Raw genomic sequence first — 23,412 nt, 5'->3', positions numbered from 1 at the left:
TACTAAGTGTGATGTGGAAGCCACAAACATGCAGACACGCAGAACTACAACACAAAGCTGGGGGTAGAAAGTGCTCAGGCAGGACGCAGAGACTGGAACACAGGAGAGAACAGCTCCTGCTGACCTCATCAGCTCCCACGCAATGCCATGTTTGTTCTCAATCTCTAATCCTCGATGCTCTTTCCCACCTCAAGACCTTCACATTTGCTCTTCCCTCTGCCTGGAATGCCATTCCCCCAACCTCTCTGTCAGGCCAGTTCCTATTGACAGGGCTTCCTTGATCCTCTAGGACAGATGATTCTCCCTGTTAAATAGTGTCATGCACTGGACTTCCCTAGCACAAAATACACTGGTAATTGTGAAACATCATATATCCCATCTGCCTTCCTTCTATAATAAAAGTTGCTAGGGGCTGGTACTCTTACTCAAATGCTTAGCCCAGGACCTATCACAGTAGCTAGCTCAGTGCAGGAAGCAGGAGTACCAATGCTTGAGGATGCAAGGATGAGGAAGACAAGTCCCTGCTCACAGTCTGGTGGGAAGGAAAGGGAAGCCTAAATGGAGCATTTCAGTGCAGGGAAATCAGTATATCACAGGAGGGGCCGCAAGGGCAGCTAACCCACCTATAGGGGCCCAAGGAAGTTCAGTCTATACTCAATTCTGCAGAAGTTAGCCAGGTAAATGGCAGGGTAGGAATGTCTCATCAGGCCACAAATCCCCAGATACTGAAGGCACTGGCTGCTCAGCAGCAGCCCTTGCTAGAAAGTAATGTGAGAAAAAGGCCAGAGACAGGGTTCTTACAGCTTTCGAGGGTTTTCCACTGCTTTTTCCAAACTCTACCTTCTGAGGCACAGCAACCTGTGAACCTCTGCTATTGTTCAGAGGTCTAGCAGCAGGGGGAAGTAAGACTCTTCCAAACTTTCTGTGTTAGTTATCACCCAGTAGTTAGATATCCACAACCAGGCAATACAGGTCTGAGACTTTTGCCTGCAAGAATCCTTGGCCTATGTGTTTTCAGATCAAGTCCCCTGCTCTGCTCAGTACTGTGGGGCTGCCCCTGCAGGCAGCAGTTCCCAGACTCAAGTCAGCCAAGGTTGGCCCTGCTGGGAGATCTGGGCCTGGAGGGAAGGGGAAGCAAGAGCCTATTTACTTCTCTTCTGTGCCAGGCAGCAGCTGTTTCCCCTCCACCACTCGGGCTCTGCTGACAGGGCCGCTATGGCTCCAGCATCTGCTGGTGTCCCCTTTCTTTAGACTCTGGGAACACCACCTCCCTCCTTAGTCCCTCCAGCCTGGGGATGGTAGCCGTTTCCATTTCACTGATCTCTGAATTGCTTCATAGGGAATGTAGCTCTTCTCAGCTCCTCCATCATCAGGATCACCATTTTTGGGTATTAAATTGCCTGTTTTTTAAACACTTAGAGTGGTTTATGTTTTGCTGGATGGATCCTGAGTGATATGATTCTCCATTCAGGGCACAAAGGCTTTTGTATTGGAATAACCCAAGATATGAACTCATTTTAAGTGAGTTCTTTTTACATGCTCTTTCTATACATGTCTTATTTTATTCTTACAACAACCTAATGTGACTGGTATTAATATTATCTTCATTTTATGGGTAAGAAAACCGAAGCTTAGAAATGAGTAGTAACTTCATCAGGGTCATGCAGCTCACAAGGAATAGGGCTGTGATTCACATTCAGGTAATCTGATTCCAAAGTGCTAGTTCTTCGCCCCCAAGACTCACAGGTTTTTCTCTAAGATAAAAATCCAACAGCCAGGCAGTCAATGTTTACTTATCTGTACAACTCAAAATACTGGCATCTTAAATACATTGATTCTGAGATCCTTGACAAAAAAGGAGTTGGCCACAGCTGGTCCACAGTATCATAAATAGGTTCAAGGAATTCCTGAGAATCACCCACATTTACCGGTTGCACACATATAGAGTACAGGCAAAGTTAATGTTACCGGGTCATTCAATACTAAAAGGGAATTAAAATGAAGGAACCAGAAATTTGTAGGGAATATTCATTTGTTTCCTCTTGGGTTGGCAGATTCATTGTTGCTATATCTAGACTTAGAACCTGAGAACTAGTGTGCTATTATGAGAAAAGGGTGGAATTTGGAGACAGAAGGATCTGCTATAAAATGAGGAAAATAACAACATCAAATGGTTGTTGTGATATTGCAGAAATACTTAAAAAGAGATGTTTAATGGTAGCTCTGTCACCATCATCACTACCGCCATCACTCTCTCCACCACCACCAGCATCACCATCATTATCATCCTCATCTGAACCCCCTCTCAAGAGACAATTAGATTCTTTCTTCCTTTCTAGTAAACATATCAACATCAAAGATAGGCTGGGTACTGTGCTGAGCTCTTTGAATGTTCTCTCATTTAATCTTTGCAACATCCATAAAAGGTAAACATTCTTTCTTCCTCTTAATAGATGCAGAAGCAGAAGAACAGAGTGTTCAGGTAACTTGCCCAAGGCCACACGGATTTAAGAAGCAGTGCCAGGATTTGACCATGTTCTGTCTGACTCCAAAGCTTATGTTCTTTCTATACTCCTCACTTTATGATGTTATAATTGTCTTATATAATGAAAACATACTTGGAAGTGCTAGTTCACCATGAAACACAGTGACAGCCATGGGCTAAGAGTTAGAAAAACAGAGTTTCAGCCCCAATTCTGCCACAAATAGCCTAAAAGTTTGAACTGGTTCTCTCACCTCCACAATGAGAGAAATGAATTACAAATGGAGGTCCTTCCTCAGCCATTCTCAGTGTATACACAGAGCTTATCCTAAAACACGAGCTGAGGTGTCTCCTTACCTAAAATTATATATGTTGGGCGGGACTAGCCTGATTTCCCCTCAAGAGAGGTTCTCTATGATCTGCCTAATGTCCACCCCCATTCAGCAGCCATGCATAGCTGATGTTCACTGCAAGACCACATGAGTCAGAGAGCTGACATATCTTATTTTTCCTTTGGCCACACAGTGTTTTGTGGCCAAAAGAGGTTCAGAGACAAGCAGGGAAAAGCAAGAAAAGGTGGGAGGAGCTTTCTTCTTTCTGGAGAAACATATTTTGCGATCCATAAAGGAATCACAGGCTGCACATGTACATCAGGAAACAATTCACAAGATGTGATTTTTGACACAAGTGCAGCCCTCAATACCGCTGGGGCCCTTCATATGACCATACCAGTGTCAGTTTATTCTGCAATACTCAAAATGTTTAAGGAACAAAAGTAGCAGCTAAAGAAAACAGGCATAAAAAAATGGTGACATCATCAATTGTGTCTTCCCTGAAACTTGCACAATGCCCAACTGATGGCAGTTGCTCAATAAATGTTTGTTGAATTAAAAAACAAATAGCAGAAAAACAGGCTTACTAACTCAATGAACTAAATGCCTCCCACCCCTCAGTGTAACACACATAGTTCATATCAAGCAATGTTTAAAACGAATGTTAAAAAAGGAACATTTAAAACTTCATGAACAGCTCTCTTATTTACTTTAATATGCTGTCTCCCTTCGTCTCTCCCATTCATCCAACCAACAATACTTCCACCCAAGCACTGAGTACCTACTGTATTTATGTAAAATAAAAAAGAGACTTTGCAAATGTTATGATTAAGAGTATGTTTTCCTATAATTTATCATGCTGTGGCAGTTTTGAAAGCTTACAGGGTTATATAGAAGAAAAACATCCTGAGTTCTTGCATTTGTGTTATAATTATCTCCTACTTTATAGCCATATAAAGTACTTTATAGCTTGCAAAGTATCCTCAAATACTGTAACCTTCAATTAGTCCTTAGAAAATCCTGTGATATGTGTATTTTATTTCCAGTTCACAATTGAAGAAACTGAATTTCAGAAAGGTGAAGTAATTTAGTTGAGTTTATTTAGTGACTTAGAGGTAGAAGTTGGACTCCACTAGGATTTTCAGTCTCTGAGTCTGATGTGTTGGCATCTTGAAAAAGATTCTCTTGAAACAACAACCTCAGGCACCTTCTCTGAAGTAGCAAAAAGGATAAGAAGGGTTTTGAACATACTTAAGACTATATCAGTTTGAGACTCTTGATTCAACCATTTGGATTAATGAACTGACTGATGAATCCCATCCAGTGAGTTTCTTGCCAAAGCTGGCTGGGAGGTTTCTGGAGTTCCTGGAGAGGAAGGTCTCCAGAGAAAGCTTCCTAGTGACCACCAGCTTTATGTATGCAAATTGACAACTGTATGCTCCTGGAAGGATAACAATCATATCAAAGACATGTTCTCTGCAGAAGACCTAACACCAGACTACATACAAGCAGACACTGAAGTCCATTGTTTTGACTAACATTCATTTATGTTATACAGAACACAATATATTGGGTTAGTATTATGGCACAGTGTTTAAAAATAAGGACTCATTCATCATGTGATTTCTTATCTTCTTTATGTTTCTTATCTTCTTTATGTCTCGATTTCCACATCTCTACAATATGAATAGTATCCTCCTCACAGATTATAAAAATTATATATATGTTAATATAGGTGTAAAGTACCTATAACAGTGCTAATAAGAGCATTCTGTGATGGAAATGTTCTATATTTGCACTGTCCGATACAGTAGATACCAGACACATGTGGCAATTGAGCCCTGAAAATGTGGCTAGTACAACTGAGGACTGAATTTTTTATTCTATTTTAATTAATTCACATTCAAGTAGCAACATAGAGCTAGTGGATATTATATTGAATGGTACAGGTTAAAACATGCTTAGTACTGTATAAATCTTTGCTGTTTTTATTATTTTTATTATTGTTATTGCTGTTTTTGTTGTTTATCTACTTCTTCAGAGTTAGGCTTGAATCCCTCTTTCATCCCCTTGGGCAAAAATGCCTTGATCCCTTAGAACTTCAATTTCCATATCTGAAGAATCTGGATAGCAATACTTACCCACAAAGTTGCGGTGAGAATTAAGTGAGAATTAGGTGGAACACACCAGTACTCAATAAATGGGAGCTACTCCATCCAGGACCTACAGAAGTGCCTGGCACAAGCAGGGCTCCGTATGGGTGGGATCTTTTCTCCTTATTCCTGAATGTGATTTGGTGGTCCTTGCCACTAAGCATTTGTTTACTGTGCTCCCTCTGCCTAGGATATCCTTTCCACCAATACACCTCATCCCATAACAATCCTAGGGAACATGGATTCCACTTTGAAGACTCAGGTGCAGCATCAGAAGTCTTTCCTGATCACATCTCCCCACATCCCCAAAACACCCCAGACCAGCAGAACCGACCAAGCCTCCTTCCTTTGTAGCCCATCTCCTGACCCTCTACAGATTCTACCACTGTAACTATAGTTTATGTGTTTGCACAGACAACACAAACAAATCCCTCTACTACACTAGAAGCAAACGGAGGCCAGGGCAAGTCTTCACACTGCAGTGGCTCACTATTTTTTGGTGTTGTCGTCGATGAATGAATGAATGAATGAATAAATGAATGTGTGTGGCAGAAGTCACATACTAGTAAAGCACAAGACATTTTCTAGGTAACAATAGCATATTTAATCACTGACAAAGGCTCCGTGTCTTAAATATGAATAAAGGTGAAAAATATTGATGGGTTCTGAGTGGCCACTCATGGGTAATAATGTAATTACTGGAGCCTCACAACATATCTTGTCAAAAATCACTGGTAAAGACTAAAGGTTCTAAGATCCTTGATTACTGGGAGATTGCTTTGTGCTGGACACTTTGCAAATATTATCATATTTGATTCCCACAATGATATTGCAAGGTAGTTATTATCACATTGATTTACAAATAGAGAAGAGGAGAGTAAAGTTTTTCAAGCAACTTCTACAAGGTCCCACATTGCTAAATTGCGGGGGATCTGGGGGTGGGACTATATCACACCCAGATCTACCTGACTCTAACTCTATCTTATCCTACATTATCTCGTGGAGTTCACAGAAGCTAGTTCCTTTCTTTTCAACTGCTTATAAGAGCTCTAAGTATTCCCAGACAATAGCATAGCTGAACTCAGATCTCTTTCAGGACTTACTGTCAAAATGCCACTAAAGCAAACCCAAAGGGTTAACCTCAAGCCTAGCAAATGAAGGGCCACTAAAAGTGGCCGGGCGTGGTGGCTCATGCCTGTAATCTCAGCACTTTGGGAGGCCTAGGCGGGTGGATCATGAGGTCAGGAGTTCGAGACCAGCCTGGCTAATATGGTGAAACCCCATCTCTACTACAAATACAAAAATTAGCCAGACATGGTGGCATGCACCTGTAATCCCAGCTACTTGGGGGGTGAGGCAGGAGAATTGCTTGAACTCAGGAGGTGGAGGATGCAGTGAACCGAGATTGTGCCACTGCACTCTAGCATGGGCCACAGAGCGAGACTCCATCTCAAAAAAAAAAAAAAAAAGTCAAAAAGGTAATCCCAATGTTTTATAAAGTATTGCTTTGACCTTAAAAGAAATGTGGTCTAGAACTTACTCCAACTAAATCCTAAAGTAGGTTTACTTTAAAAAACTAATCCCACAATTTAAGCCAACAGAGATATTTTACACACCTTGACATTGCCACTGCCCCCTCCCCCGCAACCCTCCCACCCTCTGCAGAGCAAGAAAGATAATAGGAAAGGTCTTTGTCTACATGAGATGTAAACAGACATTTACTAGATATATGAACTAGTTAGGGCGTAATGGTTCAAAGAAAGGGCCCTGGAACTAGACTGCTTGGTTTCAAGTCTGGCAAGTAGGTCAAATCACTTAAGCTTCCTGTGTCTCAGTCTCCTGATCTATAAAATTGAAATGATGATAGAATGTAGCTTATAGGGCTATCATGAAGATTAACTGAGTGGAACAATGTCTGGGACAGTTTACTCAATATATTTTCACCATTTCTGTTGTTACTGCCGACAACTTCCAATCTTTGGTGTTAATAGCAAGGCTTGGCATAACAGTTCATTTGCTTTCAGCACGGTGTGTGCTTTGCCAGAGTTATTTGGGTTTACTTAGATTGACTGGAACATCTGTTTTCTGTCCTTGACTATACAACTGATGACAAAATAATTGGGGGCCCAGGGGAATAAGGAAAATGAGGTACCAGGTAGTAGGCATAACCCAGGCTAGCATTTTAAACATTAAGAATAAACCAAAATCTGTTTATTTCACGAAAAGCCACAATTACATGCAGTACCATGCATGCTGCAATTTAACTTGGAATGGCATTCATCATTTCTGTCTTCATGCCACACTCCTCCATGACTTACAGCAATCAGAAACCAATTCAAGAGGCGGGTTGTTTTGGGAGGAGTGGAGAGAACAAAGAACAGACCTTCCAATAACTGGGTCTCATTCCTCTGTTTCTCCTTTCTACCCAGAAAGATCGGATCTCAAAGGTAGGCTAATATGTATAGCTTGGAAATCTGAGACTTAGAGAAAACTAGAAAAATCCACAGTGAAGACAAAGCAAAAACTTGATTTCAGAAATTCCTTTCTTCCTAACCTCAATACAGCCTCTAGATTACTTGGATATTATCATCTATGACTTCAGACAAGACAACTTCTCATTCTCAGACATCAGGCATGGTAAAGTATCAGGTTGAAATCTAATCCAAACAGCCAAGTTAACTCACAAAAATTACTTTGTAAAAATTAAAAACAGAAACAAAATTAAGAGAACTGGCCTAAGCACCACAAATGCATCTTATGGAGTAAGTCCTTAAATAGATCGAATACTGTGATTTGAAAGCACACAAATGCTTCCTGAAAATTTATAAATTGATTAATTCAACAGCTATTTACTGATCCCCAATTATAAGACAGGAACTATGCTGGGTGCAGGAAATCTAAAGATGAAAGTTGTTTCCTTGTATTTTACAAGATCCCAGTCTAGCAGTGATGAAAAGATACACAGGCAGACATTTATGAGACATTATGGGAGTGACCAGTGACTCAGATCTGAATAGTCTAATAGAAGGAAGGAGCCCCAGTCCCTGACCTCATTTGGATGGTTAGAGGCAGGGGCACCTAAAGCAGGTAAGGCAGAAGTGTATCAGCCATCAGGGAAGGAAGATGGGGAGGGAAAGGCTTTCAAGTACATCTTGAGACAAAAGAGACAAAGTCAAATACACAGTAGAGAGAAATAGCCAGATGGTACAAAATTGTTGAGCTACACAGTCTGAAGGAGACGGAACTTTGCATTCTGAAGAAGCTGGTTGGTGTAAAGTTCTGGGTCTGAAGTCTGACAGATCTGTATTTGATTCTTTCTCACCACCAGTTTCCTGTGCAAACTTCTGTAAGGGAACACACCTCTTCCAACCCCACGTTTCTCACTTGTAAGGTGAAAATAATGGCATTTCCTTTACAGGGTCATTTTTCCTGGTATCTGCACTTGATGGCGTTCAGGACATGCTACCCCAAAATATGGCATGTTAGTATTTTGAATAGTTTAAGCTGAAGGTATCTGAGAAAATCATAGAGGCATAGAGGTCACTCTTACCTTTCCCCTACCATTCTCCCCTAAAGCAGGTCATTAAACCTAGGAAGGATTTTCTGACTGTCCCCTGAAGCAGGTCATAAGACCCTCACATGAGAGGTGCCCTCCCTGTACTCAAAGGAAAGCACCATCCTTATGTCTGGAGATGAAGGATCACAGGGATGGCACTAACAGGCCTTGCTAAGTTCTCCAGTTTATTATCATTAAATCATGCCCTTCTTGCCCTATCATATTTTTCCATGTCTGTCTACCCTTCATCAAGCCTAACATAAAAATACTCACATTTAACTGTTCCTCTGGGTCTGCATTTCCGTATGATAGCTCCCATATCACATAAAACATATTACATAAATGTGTATGCTTCTCTCTTGTTAATCTATCTTTTGTTGAAAGGGTCCCAGCTATGACCCTAGGATAGACAGAAAAAAAGATAACTCTCCTCCTCTATACTCTATTTACAGTCCAGGACCCAAAGAAATCCCCCAGCTTATCCTGGGGCAAACTAGAATAGTTGTTCATCCTAGGTGTAAGGCAAGAGCCTTGTACTTGGGATATAGGCACTACTAAAAAATGTTAGTGTAAATTTCTCTTAGGAGAAAGCAGGACTACAGGACTAGGTTGCCTTCAGCAACCTTCTCTTGCCCCTAGACAAATGGTCTCATTCATAAAATTATTCAAAGGCTCCTTGAAGTTAGGGAAAGTAATCAGCACCCCAGAAAATCCCCTCAAAAACATAAAACGAACCAGTGAGATGCTTCAGGAAAACACCAGGAAAGAGATGGGAAATGACAGGACAGGTTATTTAGGACATTTAAACTTAAAAAAGGCCTGAAATTTAAGGAAAACAAAAATATTAATTAGCAGGCTAGCTCTCTTCTCTCTCCAACCTCTGATGCCAAGCTCAGTACCACCTCCCGTGATAGGAGTTTCGGTTGCAACAGAAACTTCCAAAGGTTTTGTTGGGGTTAGTTGAACATTGACAGATTCTTCACAGCTTGGAATTAACTCTGAGAGCCAAAACCAGGCCAAGTTTCTATAAAGGCTAGGACTTTCTCTGGGGAGGGTTACAGAGCTCTCCCACATCTAGACTGATTAATTTATCCTTGACCCAAGCTTCAGACAGTAAGACCAAAAAGACAAATAGATCCTGAAGCTGGATGTTGATCCCTCCCCTGCCACTATTCCTAGGAGACTGGAGATGGGATTGTAAGGTGACCCCTACCGCCAGATAAGACTCAGGCCAGAGGGCTCAGAGAATTAAGTGATAGGCAGAGCAGCTGGGGAGATAAAACAAGCAAAACCAAACCAAACCCTAAGCAGGATAAAAAGCCCAGGGTTGCGGCACAATGAATGACATGTGGCTGACATAGTTTCAAAGACAACAACAGCTTAGGTAAATAAATATGTAGAAGATGAGAGTAAAAATGAATTACAGAAAATCTCATGAGGTATGCACTGACATTTTTCGAAACCTGCAGTTGGAATGACATCTCTGCTTCTACCGAGGACAAGATTTAGCTCTCCTCTCCACCTCTGCACCTGCTCTTGACACCTGCCCACCTTCTCTGGACAGCAGCCCCAGCCAGGCTTGGTTCTCCTTTCTCTGTGCCCATCCTAGGTACCTTAGGGAATGAGTGCCTGTGAGGAAGGGCACTGGCTTTGAGGGAGACACTTCCAGATATCACCACTTACATGACCTCACGCAAATGAGCTGAATTTTTTGGGCATCTGACATCCCATCTCTAAAAGGGAAATGATTTAAAAGTAAAAAAAGCCAGGTGTGGTGGCTCATGCCTGTAATCCCAGCACTTTGGCAGGCCAAGGCAGGTGGCTCAACTGAGGTCGGGAGCTCGAGACCAGCCTGACCAACATGGAGAAACCCCATCTCTACTAAAAATACAAAAGTAGGCGGGCGTGGTGATGCGTGCCTGTAATCCCAGCTACTCGGAAGGCTGAGACAGGAGAATTGCTTGAACCTGGGAGGCGGAGGTTGCAGTGAGCCAAGATCACGCCATTGCACTCCAGCCTGGGCAATAAGAGTGAAACTCCATCTCCAAAAAAAAAAAAAAAAAAAAAAAAAAAAGGAAAGAACATACATATAATCTTGGCTTGAAAGAACAGTGCTGTCACATGTTCAGCCCTGATTAATAGTATCTCCCTCCTCTGTTTAGAAGGATTCAATTCAGTAAACATTTACAGAGCATGACTTTACATCAGGCACTGTGCTCAGCACTGCTGGGGAAATAATACTCGAAAAAAAAGTAATCCCTGTCCTCAAAGAGTTTATAATCTCCTGAGGAGCCAAGGACATGGCAGAGGCAGACTAATCATGGTTTCAACAGAGGACAAACCAGTCTTCTGGCAAGAAGAAGTAATTCCTGCTGTATGGGCCTAAGAAAGCTTCTTTACTGAAGCCCTCTTTCCTCTGACCTTATGATTAGAAGGATCTCCTCCACCCTGGCTGTGGCTGCTGACTCCCAGCTACAAAAACTGCTTAACTGTTAGCAACAGCAGCAGCTAGTATTTGCGTAGTATTTACCCAGGCCAGGTGCTGTTTTGAGTGCTTTAGGTAAATTAACTTATTTAATTCTAACAACTGCTATGATGATACCCATTTTGGAGATGAAATATTTAGACTCAGCATGTTCAGTAACTGACACATGATCACAAAGACAGTAGGTGACAGCATGGAATAAAAACTTAGGTAGTCTGGCTCCTGAAATTATACCTTTTTTCTAACCATTAGGCTGGTTGAAATGGTGTTATCTGTATCCCTGTACATATTTTTGGTACACTCAAGTACATATTTCTGTTGGACATATTCTGCATATCCATATTATTTTTCATTCTCCTTCTGCTTTTTCTCCTATTAAATTCTGCATTTCAAAGGAAATAATTTTAAAATGATTTTTCAAATAACATTTAATCCGCCATTTTGAAGTACCATTAGGCAAACCTGGAATATGTCCAAGTCAGTCCTGTTTTCTTGTGAGTTCTTTGGAATGGTAACTCCCCAAACTCCCTTCAGCATGGGCCACAGGCAGTAACTGGGCCAGACAAGATGGAGCAGCTACCATCTTGCCAGGATTTCCAGCTCTGCACAGGCCTGGCAGCACCTGCTGTGCTGTCGGTGGAAACTTTGCCTTCAAGTTAGACGGTCCTTTTCATTGTCCATATCCTCCCTCCATTCAGCTGTCTGCCTGCCAATCTAGAGCCAAAATTCTGGCAGGCTGCCAGGTGTTCTTCCCTTCTTCTCCCTTCCATCATCTTTCTATGGCGCTGTGTGGCCCAAGGCAGAGATGAAAGAGGCTCAGAATCCCTGGTTATATATACAAGAGAAACTCAATGTATTAATATTCCATGGAGAAAGTAAACACTGATTAACTAATTTCAGCTGAATAAGTGGCAATTCTATCTAATACACTGCTTGAGGAAGGCTCACTGTTAAAGATATCAAAAACAAACAAACAAACAAACAAAAAACCTACTTGCTACCACTATCACTAACATGGATTGTGCACTAAAAAAGAGGATTCTTAACATAATTTTTCCCTTTCTTAATTACTTATGATTATGAGTATAGCAAAGAGGGAGTAGAATTTAACATTTATGAAGCACCTAATACAGGCAGGAAGTGTGCTGAGTTGGGAGTTGCTCCTTTGTGTGCTGACGTATAAAGTGACACACCCTGACTTCATTTCTAACAAACTTCTCTCCTTCTCTAATTGCCTGTTAATTACCACTCACCTCCTCCTCTCCATTCTTCACAGCCATGTTATTTCATACTCACGTCTGTATTTCCAGTGCCTAGAACAGGGCTGCCCAGAGCCTTTGATATTTTTAATAAACTTTATCAATGAAGTATAACCTACATTAGAAAGCTACAAATTTTAAGTATAGAATTTAGTGGATTCTTACAAAGTAAACACACCTATCCAGATCAAGAATAAACCTCTTCATGTCCTTTTCCAAATACCATGCCTTACCAGAGATAACCACTGTCCAGATGTCTAGACCACAGGATTTGCTTAATTTTTAAACCATTCAGTGTATTTTCTTTGTGCCAGCTTCAGTCATCCATGTTTGTGAGAGTCAACCACACTGCTGCATGTAGCAATACTTTGTACATTTTTGTTGCTCTATGATCCTCCACTCTATGAATATACCAAACATTGATGAATTCTACTATTGACGGGAACTGGGGGTTTGTTTGCAGTTTTTGCCTATTGCAAATAATGGTTTTATGTGTATTATTACATATGTATTTTTTTCTGGTACACATTTCTGTTGGATATATGTCTAAGAATAGGACTGCTGAATCACAGTCTATCAAGATACTGCCAAACTCTTTCCCAAAGTGTGGTCATATTTCCACAGCAATGCTTCAGCATTTCAGGTGTTTCACATCACCATCAATACTTGGCATTATCAAACTTTTTGATGTTAGCCAACCTGCAGGGTGTGTAGTGATATCACAGTATGGTTTTAATTTGGACTTTCCTAATGACTAACAAGGCTGGAAAATTTTTCATATCTTATTGTCTATTTGTATATCCTCTTTTCTGAAAAGCCGCTGAAATATATATATATGTACACATTTATACACACATATATATACACATATTTAACCATTGTTCTGTCAGCATAATTGTTCCTTTCTGCTTAATGTGTAGACATTCTCTGTATACTCTGGATACACATCTTTTGTTACATGCATTGAAACTATTTCCTTCCACTTTGTGGCTTGCATTCTCACTCTTTTAAAGGCAGCTTTTGATGAAAAGAAGTTTCTTATTTTAACATAGTCTTGTTTACCAATCCTTTTCTTTGTGGTTGTACTTATATTAATGTCCTATTTAGGAAAATTGTCTATCTCAAGATCATGAAGACCTTGTCTTTTAGGAACTTTATTTTTTTACATTTCATACTTAAGTCTTTAATCTGTTTGGAATGTATTTGTATGTATAGTATAAGGAGAGGGGCCAAAATTCAATATACTGATAACCAATCAGCAGGGCACTATTTCACTGAAAAGTACATTGTTTCCTTACAGCTCTGGCAACGGCACTTTTGCACAGATTAACTCCCCATACATGTGTGAGTTTGTTTCTGGGCTCTTTAATCTGTTTTCCTCTGGGTTACTTGTCTGTCCTTGCCTCAATACCATTCTTAATTACTTCATAATAAGTTCTGATATCTGGCATTAGGGAGTTTTCCCAACTTTGTTCTTTTTCAAGATTGTCTTATCCTTTCCATGCAAGTTTTAGGATGTCTACCAATTTCTATCCTCTCACACACAAATCTGCTAGAATTTTGAACTGGAGTACATTTAATCTATAGAAAAACCGGGAAGAAACTGTGACATTTATAATACTGTTTTCCAATCGATGAACATCATATATCCCTCGATTTAGTTATGACTTCTTTAGTTTCTCTCAATGTTTTATAGCTTTCTGCATAGTTGTCTTACACATCTTCATTCCTACTTAATACTTAATATTTTTATTTTATTGTAAACCATGCTATTTTAAAATTATTATTTTCTAAATGGTTGCTTCTGGATTACAGAAATAAAATTGAGTTTTCTATTGACTTTCTGCAGTAACAACCTCGCTAAATTACTTATTAATTTTAATATTTTATCTATTGATTCTTTTGATATTCTATATGTGTATAATTGTATCATCTATGATGTTAGCTTGATTTCTTTCTAATTTTTATACTTTTAATTTATTTTTCTTGACTTGTTGCACAGGGTAGGCCCTGTGGAATAAAAGTGGTAAGAATTGGAACATTTTTAATAATTCACCATTAAGTATATTTGCATTAGGTTTTTTTCTTTGTTGCTATCCTTAATAAAAATAAGTTCTTTCTACTCCTAGTTTGCCATGACTTTTTTTAAAAAATCATGAATATGTGCTAAGTTGTATCAAAAGCACTTGTAAACAACTGCTAACATAATTTTTCTCTTGTATCCTTTTAATATGGAATTGCATTAATTTATTATTCAAAAGTTAAAATAACTCACTTGAGTTCTTTTATAAGTTTTGGAAAACTTTTGGCCAATATCTCTTCAAATATAGCTTCTATGTATGATTTATTATTTCTCTTCTCTCATTCTTGGACTCCAGCTACACCTTTGTTAGACACCTTTACCATGCTCCATATATCTCATACTTGTTTGTGTATTTCATGTATTTTCCATCCTTTTGTATATTGGCTGTAGAATAAATAGTTTTTTCAGATCTATGTTTCAGTTCCCTAATTATCTTTTCAATTATATTGTATGCTGTTGACTTGACTACATCTAGTCAGTTCTTAATCTCAATTATTAGTTTCAGTTCTAGAATTCCCATTTCTTTTTCTACTTCCCAGATCTCTGCTGAATTCTCCATCTTCTCCTATAATTTCTTGACCATGTTAATCACAGGTATGTTAGAGTTCATGTCAAATACCACCAGCATATGGATTTTTCTGTGGGTTTGTTTTTACTCTTGATTTTCGAAGTTGTTCATATTTTACATGCTTATTTTCTGTTGAATGCAGCCATTATATATGAAACCTTTTAGTTATAACTTGAGCTTTTGATTATGTTACCTACCTCAAGGAAGGATATAACCTTGCTTCTTGCAGTTAGCTCAAGTAGGGATAAATGATCTGAATTTAATCAGATGTTAATTTAATTCAAACCCAGGCTTCGGCCTTTGTAAAGCTTGTCTATTTTTAGTTTATATTACTCTCAGGGTCCCAACTAACACCTAGAGGATTTATTAGTATTCTCCTTCTTAACTGATGTCCAAACTCAAATATTTATACTTCCAGCCTGCAGACTGCCCAAATTGGTGTTTAGCTTCTGGGCCTCTGAATTGCAGGTTTCAACTCAGCAGACTCTCAGAGTGTATTATAAAATGGTGGAAATGTTGAGTCCAAATCTCAGCAAATGAGCAAATGCTCAGCGTATAAAAGGGTGGAAATGTTGAACCCAGCTCTCTAGGCTTCTCCTTTGATCTTGGCCCCTCATGTCCTTTAGTAGCTCTCTGGTGCCTTCATTCAGGTTTGTTTGTGAGTTGTATATGTGGATACATTTAATTTTCACCAACTTTTTATTTTGGGGGACCAAGAGGACAGCCCATTGTTGCCAGAAAAAAAAAATCAATAAATGGTAAGTGAATAAATTAATGAATTAAGTACTTTCTATTTGTGATCACATTTATTCCAGCAATACCACTTCAATAATAGGAAAATTTTGGCATATAAAAGTGGATATATTAGTAGAAGAAAAAGCATGAATCTTGCTCTTTGCACTTATATAAAAAAGTGAGATTTAAAGAGGTGACTTGTAGAAGTTACATAACTGGTAAGGGCAGATTTGAGACTTACACTCAACCCTCCTGACACACAGATTCTGCTTATTTCTGTTGAACGGTGCCATGCGGTGATTGTCCAGTGCACTCTTGCTTCAGAGAGCTAAATAATGCCAATGCGTTAAAGGACCCCATCACTGTTCATCAGCCTATATTTTAATTGTTTAATGTCCCCTCTTGTTCCATTGATACTGCCTTGGAATTGCGTCAGTTCTGGTCTTCAAGGTCTAACAGTCCCGTCTTCTGGTTCATTAACCTCACTGCCTCCAAAGTTTCTGTTTACAAGCTAGTACGTTAAGGATAAAAATTCCAAACTCTTTTAAATGATGTTCAAGGCCCTCAAAAACTTTGTCCCCACATATATCTCTCACACTTCCATTTCAGCATACTCTATACTACAGTATACTTGGTATTCTGCAGCCAAAGGGGTACCCTCATGTTTCTGGATCTTGGTGCATACTACATCCCTCTGCTTCCCTCTTCTTCTCATCCTCCTCCCTGCCTGGCCGTCTTGTCCATCTGATAAATTCCTATTTCTCCCTCCTATTCATCTTTAAGCGTCAAACCAATCATTTTTCAGGGAAGGGGAGGGAATTTTACTAACCTGCTCAGGTAAAGTGAGGTTAGACTCCTGTAATAGCCCAGACATGCTTTTATCAGACATTTCCCACTTCATACTCGGATGGCTTACTTGCCTGTTTCTCCAATTAGAATGGGAGTTCTTTGAGGACAGAGACTATAATTTGTTCATATTTATATCTTTAGTACCTAGCACAGTACCTGACATGAAAGGCAGATATGTTACCTGTTGATTGAAGCTAGGAGAAAATAATATTTTTGCATAGTCAGTTATTAATTATTAAAATTACTGCCTATTTTATCTATAATTCTAAGTCAGTAGTGCTGGATGACAGTCAAAAAATAATCCTTGTACTTTCCTACAGTGTGCGGACTCTAGGGCAAGTGTTTTCTCAGCTTTGGGAGGCCTTTTGTTTTGCTTATTTAATTTCAGGATTTATGGCTCTACTTTAAATGAGTGAGTATACTAGATATGTCCATCAAAGACAATAGATTTAAATGAATACACAGTTTAGAGACTGGATGAATTACTCTGACTGCCGTGAAGTTAACAAGTTATTATTATCTTCTGCCAAATATGAGGTAAAATCTATTTCAAATTAAAAAGGAAAAATATTTTTATACATTTAATTTAGTAATAGCTATGTAAATAGAAAGAGCTAGGAAAATATAAAGAACATCAAAAATTTTAAATAACTTTTGCCTAATGCACGGATTTATTTTAAAAAGTTGTCAAACTCCCTATCTTCTTTTCAAGCCCCACTGCCAAAACTCTATTTCAGGAAACCCCTTTGCCTTTTCCCCCAACTAGTGTGTATAAAATTATATAAAGCCATGCTTAAAATGAATCCCTGGCTTGAGATCACCTTCAATGACTTCCCAATGCCTCCAGGGAGAAAGAGGAAGCACAAGCTTCAAAACAGTACTCAGATGGGACAGACTCCCAATCTATCTCCACCTATTTGATCACTACATCCTCTTCTGCCAGGAATCCCTTAGAGATATCATAGGTTTCAGCCAAACTGAAATGCTTACTATTCCATAACCTCATTTCAGTGCCTCCACTTATGTTATTCTCTCCATCCAGAACACTCTACATTTCATTGCTTCCAGTGGAGAATACACCTATTATTCCAGATTCATTCAAAGGCTATCCCTTTCCACTTCCCTGAAAGACCACAGTAGCTAACCTCAGGGGGTTCTCACTGCCAGCTGTGTGACCTTCAGCAAGTTGCTGGAATCAATGTGAAGATTAAACATGTAGACTCTCCAGAAGATTTCTATCATGAAGGTCCCTCAATACATATTCGTATTTTTGTATTTTCTTTGCCTTACTGTTTCAACTGAAAGTGATTCCTCCCTTTTAAAAATTCCTGTAGAACTCAATCCATCTGTCTCTATTTCTTTGTATCACTGTATTTGCCACAGTAACTAGTCTAGTGCTTAGCATGTTAAGTAAACCCATTCATTCATGCATGTATTCATTGATGCATATATTCATTCATTTACTGAGCTAACAGCTAGAGAGAGGAAGATGACCAGATTCCATTGCTCATAAGAAGTTCACAGTTTAAGTCGGGGAGACAGCAATGTAATCAAGTATTTAGGTGTTTAAATGTTATTGTCTGCATGTTACATTTAATGATAGATATGCATAAGGGAAACAAATTATTAGGCCACATGCATTTGGCTGAGCTATAATGAAACACCACAGTAAAGCAGACAGTATATAAATTCCTTTGAAGAGCCACATTAATGGGCATATTTAATATATTTCACAAAATCCAATTGCGTGGGTTTTTCTTTACAAATTTGAGCTGTGAGAGGCCTCAATCTAGAAGGCATATAAAGTTTTCATTCATATTATTGATACTAGTAGGAGACTCTGGTCTGAGGGTTTCATAGTGGTGAGTCACAAGGCTGACACACTTCTAACTCTTGAGGCTAAATTCAGCCCAGGGACATGTAACAATACAGATCGACAGCCTAACACATTCTCTTTCAACAAAATAGAAGAGGCTTAGCTTTCCCTAGGGCTGGGGAGCATTTGGTTAAAAAATGCTCCATGTCTTCAGGTTTTAGAACATTAGAAGAAAATCATCTACAGCTGTTAACGCTGGCTTGGGTGAAGCTATACAATGGTAAGAGAGAGCAGGCTGGTGCCAGACAGACCAGGATTCTCTCTGTTCAACCACACTAGCACCCTGAGTCTAAGTGAGTCTCCTTGCTCTCTTTAAATGGGGGTGGTGAGAATGTGCACAGCCATAAAAGTTGCTGTCCACATTAAGTGGCATCTAGGTAAACAGGCAGCATCCAGCTCATGGGAAGTGTAACACATTGGAAAAACTCTTTATTGTTCTGCTTTTGAAACAAAACATTTAAAACGCAGTCTTTCAATTAGCCTGGATTCAACTTTGCTCTTTCTGGATTACGTACAGACAATTTTTGATGGTAACCAACGTGAGTTTAGTCTGCCCCTCTTGCTATCTTTTAAGGGACCATTGGTGCAGTTCATCAGGCTCATGAGTGGGCTGGATATAGCGCAGATATTTAGGCCCCAGTTAAAGCCACTGATGACAACGAGTTGTGGTGGTGGTGGGGACCCAGTCATCTGCATTTTAACTAGCTCCATGAGTGCCTAGGCACACTCAAGTTTGAAAACTGCTACAAGAATGGAAATCAGATTATTAAAAAAACACTATAAGTCATTCTAAGTTTGAATTGAAATAATCTTTTTATTTGTTTATCTATATTATGAATTTGATTTACGATGGATGATTGGAAGTAACCAAAATAACCTATTTTCTCATGTTGCCCCTTCATATATTTTCCATTCTCCATCTCTAGTAAACAGTAATTTCTAACTAAAATGGGAACAGAGGGAGGTCATGTGGGGTAATTTGTCATCACCACCAACAAAATGAAGATGGGAACACTTACAAGTATGGGCGCAGAAATCCTAAGGGGCTCTGGAAGAACATTCATTCACCAGCTCAGACTGCAGGGAATATGAGCAAACTTTTAACGTTTTTTTGTTTGGATTTGAAGACTGGAGAAGAGATAATGGGGTGAAGAGAAAGGGGCAGAGATAAAATTCCTCACAAAAGACACTGGCAGAAAGAGGAGTGGGTATGAGACAGTGAAATCAGCACTGCCCACCCTCAGGCCTGGCGGATGAGAAACAGTGATTGTGAAATACTTAAGGTAGAGATGCAGGAATACACAGTTTTCTGTCCAACCATGACTCTCCAGGGTAAGTGCGGTTGCAAAGATAAAGTGCTAGGCACTAGTAGGGAGCAAATAATTTCGGAATCCTCCCCAAAGCCTGACGAAATAAATATCTGCTTAATTTCACTTAAGTAAGCTTTTGCTCTAAGCTTAAAATGAGGTGGTATCTTTTTTACTACTTTAATGGATGATCATCCATTAGTATTAAAAATTGTAACTACACTGCCAAGGCACATGCTTGATAACGAAGAATATTCCAGATATTTTTCACATCAAAATCAGTGCTGAGAAAGCTATTTGAATAGGTAGGTTTGCTTGAAATTAATTTTAGCATTCAATCTCTTTGGCTGGGAATTTAAGGCTTTTTACATTCAAGCTTTCAACCGGGAGTAGCTAATACTTGTTGAGTGCTTACAACGTGTCAGGAGAAGGCATTTCTAAAATAACTCTGCGAGGCACTATTCCCATCCCCATTTGCAGAAGGGAAATCTGAGGCACAGAGCAGGTAAGCTCTTTACTAATAAGTGGCAAAACAGGGGTTTGAACCCAGGCTGTCTGATTCCAGTCATGTTTAAAATGAGAGGCTCTGGGCACACAATAAGACACCTTGCTCCATTTACTAGGTAGTACTTTTCCATTGTTTGACGCAAGGGTTGCACCAAAGCTGACGTGAAGACAGAGGCACACAAATAAGGGTTTGAGTCTTGGATCCAGTCTTTCCTAGTCCTGTAACCTTAGGAAAATCCCTTCACCTCCTTGAGGGTCAGTTTTCTTAACCATTCGTGGGAGGTAAAAATACCTTCCCTATTCCAAGGGTAGGTTAAAAATGGCAAGTCACCACAAAAAGATTAAGATTAATCTTTGAGATCGAGATTGTCAGCATTAACAAATTTAGTAAACAAAATTAACATCAACATTAATATTGTTGATCTCTCCACCACACAACCCCAAGAGCTATGCATCCCATTCCTACCCTAATCTAATAAGCCTGGCCTTATTCCCCATGATTGATGGAACCCAGACTCCTGTGATGCTTTAAATACACTTTATTAGAGTCACTTCTCCACCCCGGGTCTCAACTTTCTCATCCATAAAATAGATCTACAAACATCCAGAAGGTTATTAAGTAGAAGCTCTATCTTCTACTATAGATATAAATATGCATTGGTGTAAGTATGGGCTAACGTAAGTAAAGGCACAAACATACCTAGACACACACAGACTCACTAGCCAGGGTAAATAGGGGAGAGCTCATAAGCTCTGCAGTCAGTGGGTCTAGGAACCCAACTTCATAATTTATTAAAATGTAACCTTTGGCAAGTTCTTAAACCTTGATTTCCTTGTATGCTAAAGGCCAAAAATAATTGCAGCTTACAGTGTGGTTGTGAGCTGACAATAGTGAATAGTCAAGTACCTAGCAAAACACTTGGCACAGCGTAAGTATTCAACGAATCGTAGGTGAAATAAAAATAACGGCTTTGAGCTCTTTGGAAGCAACTCAAATAGCAGGTGTTTTTATTATTTCCAGTTCTAGAGGAGATTCTTTGGAGCTTACTGTAGATTGTGACAACACAACAAAGAAATTTATTCAAGTGTGGCTCAGGAAAACTAATTTACTTATTTAATGAGCACCAGTGAAGCTGGCTATAGCCATTAAGTGGGATATAAGACATAAAATGGAATAACAAATCAGGAGTCATTCCCTTTTCCTAACCTGGAGACAGTGGAGCACAATGGGGCGGGGACCCTGGCTGATGAACTAGGTCACTCAGATTCTAAATTTGACTCTGACAGTAATATGCTGGGGTAACTTTGGATGATTCATCATTGTCTGGGCTTCAGTTTTCTTATCTGCAAATTGAAGAATTTGGTATAGAAAACCTTTGAGCAGCCTTTTAGTTCTAAAGTCTATGATTACTCATTATCCAAACAGGAGGGTATGTATTAAACTCAAAATGTTATGGTTTCATGGCAGGTTCACAGCCATATATACTGACATGTGGCACAAGATTTAAAAATCGGGGACACATGGGGAGCTGGCAATAGCCCCAGGCCCTGGATTCCTCTCAGTTTTCTTCCACAGAGTCAAAGTCTGGTCTCTCAGCTAAGGCCAGCCTTCTGCAGTCCAGAGAATCACAGCACTCCAAGAAAGCCTTGGAGCCTGGGAACAGGAAACTCAAAGTTATCCTTCCCCCACGTGAGATCTCTGCCCCTCCCTCCACCACATGAGCTGCTGCCATGGCTCATGGAACTGCCGAGGTCTCAGGCAATGGTGGTTCATATTATACCAAGCCTCAACTTAAAACAATAAACTTGCAATCCCATTAATACGTTCTTCCTCTGCCCTCTGTGATTCACATCCAGGAACTCTCAGGGTTGTCCTTGCTCTATCTGCTCAGGGACTGGCACTGGTTTCTCCTTCCAGATTCCACGGCATGACTTTATCTGCATTTCTAATCCCCCCCCCACCCCCAATTTCTTGCAGACCGTCTGCCTCTTTGGATGCATATTCTCTCTCATTTTGGATAAGCTCCCTCCTGCCCCCAGCTTTTGGCCAGCGCCTGGCCTGGCTCCTGCGCAGCACGGTTCTGCTCTGGTCTGATCTGCCTACTTGGCAGAAACACATCACTACTGCTTCTGACCCCAGTGTCCTCAGTGTCAACTCATCCTCATCCCCCCAGGCTGTCTCCTCTGGGTACCAGGTGACATTTTCCACACTTAGAACAAGATTCCAGGCATCCTCAGCAGGGTAGGGCATAAGAATCTATATTTTCTTAAAGTCTGCCTCACCTATATTTACTAACTCTTATTTCTGATTTTTCAAAACCCTCTCATATTTATTATCTTAATTACTAATAATAGTAACTAAATAATTACATTGATTTAGTGAAGACTGGCTATGGGGGTTCCATGTTGGATGATGGGCATACAAAGATGAACATGATTTGGTGAAAAAACTGAAATAGTTGCAAAGTATTTCACAGATACAGCATAGACAGCGACTGGTGTTTTTCTAAGAGTGGATTAAATTTGGAGACGTTTCCACAAAGTAACATTTAGACTGAGTGCTGATGGATGAGTAGCAAAGGAAAGGAGGTGGAATGTGCATGATGTGCTGAAAGACGGCCAAGCGGTCCCGTGTGGCTTGACTCTGAAATAGATGGGGTAGAAACCATTCTGTCCTTCCTACTCCTCAGGCTTCACTTCTATTATTTTCTTAATCTCACAACTACTTTTACTGAAGAGTCAATTTGACAACATATATTTCAATCAAGTACTAATGTATCAGCAAAACCCTTATTGTGGGCTGCTTTTTGGCTTCCACAGAAATAAGCTGAATTGATGAAGGGAAGTAATATCATTAGAGGTGTTCCAGGAGAGAATAGGGTTTCTCACGTTCAGTGCTACTGATATTTGACATTTGAAGCTGGACAATTCTTTGTTGCAGGGGGTTGGCCTGGGCATTGTAAGGTGTTTAGCAGCATCCCTGGCTTCTACCCACCACATGCCAATGCCATTTCCCCTTCCCCAGATGCAATACACAAAACTGTCCCCAGACATTGCCAAATGTCCCCTAAGGGATAAAATCACCCCTGGTTGAGAACCACTGGCCTATAGAAAAGGTATATGAATATTGGAAGCAGACTCAGTTTCAGATCTTGCTATGAGATTAGTTATGTGATTGTGGAAATGTTATTCTTTCTGCCTTCAATTCCCTCATGTGCAG

At 39.8% G+C, this 23,412-nt stretch overlaps 2 protein-coding genes across 15 annotated transcripts in view; one reads left to right on the top strand and one right to left on the bottom strand.

The window, feature by feature from the left end:
• Positions 1 to 23,412, top strand: part of MYSM1 (Myb like, SWIRM and MPN domains 1) — a 922,196-nt gene that overhangs the window by 35,671 nt on the left and 863,113 nt on the right. The window lies entirely within an intron of this gene.
• The window catches only part of FGGY (FGGY carbohydrate kinase domain containing), a 468,393-nt gene that overhangs the window by 200,181 nt on the left and 244,800 nt on the right, over positions 1 to 23,412 (bottom strand). The window lies entirely within an intron of this gene.

Source organism: Macaca thibetana, chromosome 1, assembly GCF_024542745.1.
Source record: "Macaca thibetana thibetana isolate TM-01 chromosome 1, ASM2454274v1, whole genome shotgun sequence".
Classification (NCBI taxonomy): Eukaryota; Metazoa; Chordata; class Mammalia; order Primates; family Cercopithecidae; genus Macaca; species Macaca thibetana.
The sequence above is the reverse complement of the archived record's forward strand: the minus strand, read 5'-3'. Positions and strand labels throughout refer to the sequence as shown.